Raw genomic sequence first — 7,226 nt, 5'->3', positions numbered from 1 at the left:
CTAATCAGGCTACCTTCTCTGGATAAAGTATTATTATTATCATCATTATTATAATTATCATTACAAGCGCTTAAGAATGTTTAAGTTCTTTAGAAGCAGACTTAATGAGAAAATCTTTAAAAAATATATATTTAAGAATCACATAAAAAATATATTCCAGATGTTTTTTATTATTGAACAACTGAGCAGGAAAATTAGCATTCAATCTACAGAAAATATATCATATCATACCCGAGTAAACCGAAAATTTTCTGTCTATATTACTGCATGCTTATTTATCTAACTGCAATACACTCTCTCTGTCGGTCTCTTTGTCTCTCTGTTTTACTCTCTGTCTCTGTACACAGCAAATTGTGCCACGTACGTATCACGTACGTTAAACGTATGTGATACGTACGTGACTTCACGTACGTATCACATGAAAAAAGCACCACGTATGTTAAACGTACGTTTTTACACGTATGAATATCATGCGTGACACGTACGTTAAATATACGTATTGACTACCATACGTTACACACGTTGCACACGTACGTTATTTATATGGTTCACGTATGAATAACGTACGTGCAACGTGTGTGTAACGTATGTTTTTAGAAACATGCGTTTAACATGTTTGTTAAATGCACTGCTCATATGATAAATGTATAAGTACCATACATGTGCCAAACCATGGTTAAACATATGTTTTGACCACCGAACATTCTTTTTCACATATATATTGTAAACATATGTGAAACAAAAATGATATTGTGCAATTAAAATATTCATTTCATGCATTTGACATAATTTTCTTCAGGGGCTTATTTTCTTTTCATCTGTTGAATGATCCACATTTTGAAGGTACATATCTGGATATCCTTCACCTCAAATTTCCTGATCCTAATTGCTCTTTAGGCAATCACAACAAAAGACATATTCAAATTTAAGCCAATTTTAATGTTGAGATGTTAACATCAATTCATTCTTCTGCAATTCCCTTTCATCTGTAAAGAAAAAGAAAATATTAAACGAATTTGCATATGGAAAAACACATAGTTTTTTTTTCAGAACATTATTATTTTCTACATATAACTCCTGGTTGTCTTCCTTTAGAACTAAACTAGAACTGTCCAATATGGACAAATACCCCCCCCCCCCCCCCCCCCCCACTGGGTTTTTCAGAGAAGATGCCAAGTCACTAATAGTATACTATAGTATTTTAGGATCTAAAAGGTGTTCAAAAATTGTTTATACATTTAGAGAGAAAATTTACCAGTAATTGCTCATTATATTTTTTTAATGAATGAAACTTTGGCATAGCCTAGTAAAACAGCAATACTAATAATAATATTGTTTTTTATTACATTGAAAAATTAATAACACTTTTTTCAAGTATTTCTCTGTTGGAAAGTATGGATGCATTATTTATCCATTTTTTCTACAGTATGTGACTATAGGTCAGGATCATGACACACCCTCAGGTCATAAGCAATCTTTGTGTGAAGTGGATACTCCCAACATCCAAATTATCCTCCATAGGAAAGATACAGACCAAACACGAATTATGAACTTTTTCTGTCAGTGACCTTGAACTTGTCCAAATGACCTTGGGTCAGGTCATGACACACCTTCAGGTCATAAGCAATCTTTGTGTAAACACGAATTATGATTTTTTTTCTGTCAGTGACCTTGAACTTGCCCAAATGACCTTGGGTCAAGGTGATGACACACCCGCAGGCCATAAGAAATATTAATATAACATATGGTTTTGTTGTTCTTGAGCAGAAATTTTTTAAAGATTTTTCTCAACATATGCCTTTGTAAAAACTTGATCCCCAGTTGTGGCCTCTCCCTACCCCAGGGTTCATGATTTGAGCAAAATTGAATCTACACTACCTGATGATGCTTTCATATAAACATGACTAATCATGGCTTTTCTGTTCTTGAGAAGATTTTTTTCCTATATATTCTACATGTATGTAAAACTTTGATCTCCCATTATGGTCCAATCCTATCCCCAGAGGATCATGATTTAAACAAACTTGAATCTACACAGCCTGAGGATGCTTCCATTTCAAAATGACTATTCATGGCTTTGCTATTCTTGAGAATAAGAATTTTAAAGTTTTTTCCCTATGTATTCCAATGTATAAATATTGATCCCCCATTGTGGCCCCTCCCTACCCCTGGGGGGTCATGATTTGAACAAACTTGAATCTACACTACTTGATGATGCTTCCTTATCAATATGACTAAACAAGGCTTTGCTGTTCTTGAGAAGAAAATGTTTTAAGATTTTTTCTTATATATTCCTTTGTAAAACTTTGATCCCCCATTGTGGCCCCAACCTACCCCTGGGGCTCGTGATTTAAACAAATTTGAATTTACACTTTGACATACAAGGTTTCCTATAAGTTTCAACTTTTTTGGCCCAGTGGTTCTTGAGAAGAAGATTTTTAAAACATCCCACTAAATTTTCACTATTTCTTAATTATCTCCCTTTTATTGAGGGTGTGCCCTTTATTTGAACAAACTTGAATCCCCTTTACCCAAGGATGGTTTGTGGCAAGTTTGGTTGAAATAGGCCAGTGGTTCTGGAGAAGAAGTCGAAAATGTGAAAGTTTACAGACAGACAGACAGCTAGACAGACTACAGACAAAATGTGATCAGCAAAAGCTCACTTGAGCTTTCAGCTCAGGTGAGCTAAAAACAGATAGCAATAGGTCATGACTGACTCAGGTTATCTAATTAGTTATAACATTTTTTGTGATTACATGTAAGTCAGCTCAGGTGCAAAATATTGCTTATCACTGATATAAATACAACAGTAAAATTTTAGACATAACCATATGTCTGACAATTAAATTCTATATAATAATAGAACTTACCCTCAGCATAAATCTTTCATAGCTTGGCATGGACCTATAAGATTTTGTGTCTGTTCGAAGTGTATACTTTTTGTCCTTGGGGAAAAAAGAAAATATATGTTAAAAAAAATTGCATTTCAGACTTGTAAAGCAAAACAAACAATATGAAAAATTACTTATTTTACTGATAACATTTAACATTTTCTCCTCTTGTGATCGAAATATAATGCACATCATTACATGATTACCTAGATTGGATGTATTAAATTGCAAGTCTAAAAGCAGTGGGATCAGAAAATTTGATTTCTTTTTTAAGAGTATTACCATAATGCTGGTTAAACTTTCAGAATCTGTTTTTGAAGTCCAGACTTGGCATTCAGGTGTTTACATAGGAGATGAGCTTCAGCCACCATCCTGGAGTGTGCATTTAAAATCACATAAAAAAAATCACAATCTCAAAATACATTATTTATAAATCATAAGGACTGTATGAAAAAGACATCTGAAAAATAAGTGTTTATATTACACCCTTATTGCCCTAAAAGATAATTTATATTTCCTCTACATGTTTTGTATAAAGAAATACATTGGGTGGGTGGAACTTTTTCAATCAAGTGTTTTATTGCATCTTATTGGTAGGCTAAAAAAATCTTACAATAAATATTTTTTATAACAATATGTTTTATACCTCACCTTAATTTTGATATAATGTGCCAGTGTTGATTCACACCTGGGCTGGGGTGCTGACCAAGACAGTTGACTGCGTCAATATTTTCTTACTTATATGGTAAACTAAGTTTACATTATGTTATAACACTAAAATAAAAGAAACACACCCGTTAGTTTACATGCAACACAGTCTGAAATATAAAGTAAATAAATAACTGTAGATGTTCTGTATATTCCTCACCGTTACTCCTATCCTAACTCCAGACACTGTCTTGCAGACGTCAGACTTCTTACCAGTGACGTCACCCGTTAACGTAAATAATAATCGGAGGTGAAAATTCCGGAACGTACATTTTACGTATTTAGTGTTATACGGACGCTACCAACTGTATAATTATGTAATACCTATTTAGGTGAATTCCATTTGAGTTCTGTTGTGAAATTATCGTGATTTTCTTCTTTTTTTTTTCAAATTCAGCTTTTGCTCCTGAATTCGGAATGTTTATATCTACCGATGATCGAGTTCAATTTTATGTGCCTCTACCAATATCCGATATACATATTACGAGATTGGTGTACTTGTATGTAGACTATGTTTTACTGCTCTAAGAGTAAATTATACACCAATGCGAACTGATTACTCCATGTCAGACATGCAAGTGGACGTAAGGTAAACAATGTGAAATAAATTGAAACATTAAACAAAGACGCAAAACACGCACAACAAGTCAACAATGCACACACCTGTGAGCTTTCAGAGGTGATTGGGTTTTAATCATCATTATCATAGATCATGATATGATATTATTTTTTTGAAAAATAAAATAGTTAAATCTTTAAAATATATTACAGTATAATGATTACAATCCACGCAACTTATGATCTAGGGTCCCGTTTTAAGAGGGATTTTATACTTGGACCAAGTTGGTCGCAATACTCTGTTTCATGAATTACAGGTTATTGATCAGGTCCGGCACAATCTCCTGATTAAGCTATATAGCTTGATTTAGCTATATAGCTTTATTAAGCTATTCAGAATAGCTTGATTTAGCTATATTTTATCACACTTTTTTCTCAAATGTGTTATTTTCCTAGTATGTACAAAAAGTCGCACCTTGGTGCAGTGACGATATTCAACCTTGAACTCTTATGAAGATAATGCATGTAAAAATCACTCATTAAATTGCGTCTCCTTAAGAGCTTTTGTACTCAAAGTTCTAAAAGTTTTGGGGGCTATATAAAGCAATTGATACAGTTACCTCTTCAATGAAATTATAAAGGAGGCCAATTATGGTCAACAAGATAATTGATTGGTAATAATTCAGTACAATGAGAAGCAATCATACTTATCCATGCCTCAACTCACACAAGGTAGTGTACAGTTACCCAAACAATGGAAATTCATCTTAAAAGTATTCAAATGCTGCAATGTTAGAACTATCTTTGATTTGGGTTGTTGATTTGATAACCCGTATTACATATATGAATAGTCAAATACTTGCGACTTTTTGTCTATTTTGTACAAATAACATTTTTGTGAAAACCTGCATATAAATAGCTTTATCAAGCTATTTTGAATAGCTTAATAAAGCTATATAGCTATTTCAAGCTATAAAGCTTAATCAAGAGATTGTACCAGACCTGTTGATTGTTAAACATTATCTTGATTAGTTCTCCAAATTCACTCTGAACTATTAAGTAAAAAAAAGTATTTGGTCTGAGGTGTACTTTTGTACAAAAAGTTCCTGTTACAGTATTTGAAAATGTCACCAATTTATGAATATTATATAGTCCCAGCAACAATAAAACTTTTAGGGATTTTTTTCACTTGTTGACAAAAATTAATAATTTTACTAATTAATTAAACGAATTAAAAAGGATTGAATTTAATTATAGTTGACCTACATTTATTGTACATGTATGTAAAAGTACCATTAATATAGAAAATATACAGCCTTCTCAAACACAGCCAGCTTTTCACACACATGTAAAAAAAAATTATTAACCTACATGTAACATAGCTGATAACACTCATACTTGACATTAATGTACATGTAATGTGTGGTTTTTAATACATGTAAACCATGCATATATTAACGTATGTGTAACGTGTGGTTGATAATAAATGTAAACCCTGTGTGCGAAATATGTGTAATGTGTGGTTTATAATACACATGTAAACCGTGCGTTTATTAACGTATGTGTAACGTATGGTTGACAATACATATGTAAACCATGTGTTCATTAACGTATGTGTAACGTGTGGTTGACAATACACATGTAAACCATGCGTTTATAAACGTACGTGTAACGCGTGTAGCACATACCATATGTGACACGTATGTGAAACGTACGTAACACGTACGTGTATTCCAACCACACGTTTCACGTACGTTATGTGAAACGTATGTTGTCACACGCATGTTATCCATACGTTATACCACGTACGTGTAACATGGGGTTGGAATACACATATGTGTTACGTATGTTTCACATACGTGTAACATATGGTATTAGCTGTGTATGTGTCAGTACTCTCTTAACGACCCCAGATAATATTTATGAATACGTTGGCAACAAAATGTGCAGATATTTACTGGACATAGTGTAACCGACGACAATATGTGCCGATGTTTGACTATACATTTTGTCGTCAATTCTGCATGAGGAAAAAATAGATCGTCCAGGTACATATTCTAGCCGGTGATGATATGTACCGATGGACGACAATATGTGCAGTAAGGTTAGGTACATAACGCCGGCGATAGTTTGTACAGAACGACAATAGGTACCATCACACGCCTCAAACTAATCCGACCCTTGTGAAAAAAAGTTGCATAGTACTTGGGCAAATCAAGTAACATTCTAATCATACATTTACAAGAAATTCAGCAAAAACCATTACCTTCAATTTAGCACGAACAGTTGACTGTCAAAGTATTATTTTCCAGCAATCTTCTTCCTCAACACTATTTCAGAAAACGACAACTCGAAATGTAAACAAATGAAACAAGTGTACACTTAAAATAAATATGAGAGTTCCTCGGGATGTAACAAGTGACTTCAATGAGAAATTACCTAAGTGTTCTACGTCTACAGTCTGCAATCGATTAATGAATTTTGAAAATATCTGCCTATAGAAAAGTAATTGCATAAACTTTTTGATTTTTACAATTCATGTCTTTCATAAGTTATCTTTCGGAAGTTAGTCATTGAATTTACCGAGTCATTTAGTATAAGACTACATAGTTTTATTGCAATTTGATATGTATGTACCTCAGTTCGTAAAGGGGATCCGACAAGAATTTAAAAAAAAAATCTTCTGAAAATCTTGGGGAATATAAGAAATGGTTTTCATAAAAAGCTCACCAAGAATGAAATACTTTTACACATCAGTAACGGTTTTGCTAAACCGTATTTGACATTTGTGTATTCTGAACTGAAAGATTCCAACTTAGATGTATGTTTTGAATTGTACTGAACTGCTGGAATTTTTTCAGCTAATTAAGCTCCGAATTTTATCAAAATGCCCACTCAGATCAGCTTTTTATGAATGTATCTTAACCGAGGGAAAATTATTGAGATAACACTTTGTATGCCTGGGTCTTTCTTAAGAAACAATGTAATTATCCGACCCTTGTGGAAAAAAAAAAAAAAAAAACAAAAAAAAAACAAAAAAGAAACAAAAAAAAAACAAGCTAATTCAGA

At 33.0% G+C, this 7,226-nt stretch overlaps 1 long non-coding RNA gene across 1 annotated transcript; it reads right to left on the bottom strand.

Annotated features, from left to right (window-relative positions):
- Positions 1-918: 918 nt before the first annotated feature.
- On the bottom strand, positions 919-3,632 carry LOC133178730 (uncharacterized). Its single transcript, XR_009720014.1, has 4 exons — positions 3,543-3,632; positions 3,174-3,263; positions 2,871-2,945; positions 919-986 (listed from the first exon to the last, which is right to left on the bottom strand). It is a non-coding gene; the product is annotated as an uncharacterized LOC133178730 (long non-coding RNA).
- Positions 3,633-7,226: the final 3,594 nt, after the last annotated feature.

Source organism: Saccostrea echinata, unplaced genomic scaffold, assembly GCF_033153115.1.
Source record: "Saccostrea echinata isolate AGI-Se365-2 ecotype Australia unplaced genomic scaffold, CSIRO_AGI_Sech_v1 ptg000003l, whole genome shotgun sequence".
NCBI lineage: Eukaryota > Metazoa > Mollusca > Bivalvia > Ostreida > Ostreidae > Saccostrea > Saccostrea echinata.
The sequence above is the reverse complement of the archived record's forward strand: the minus strand, read 5'-3'. Positions and strand labels throughout refer to the sequence as shown.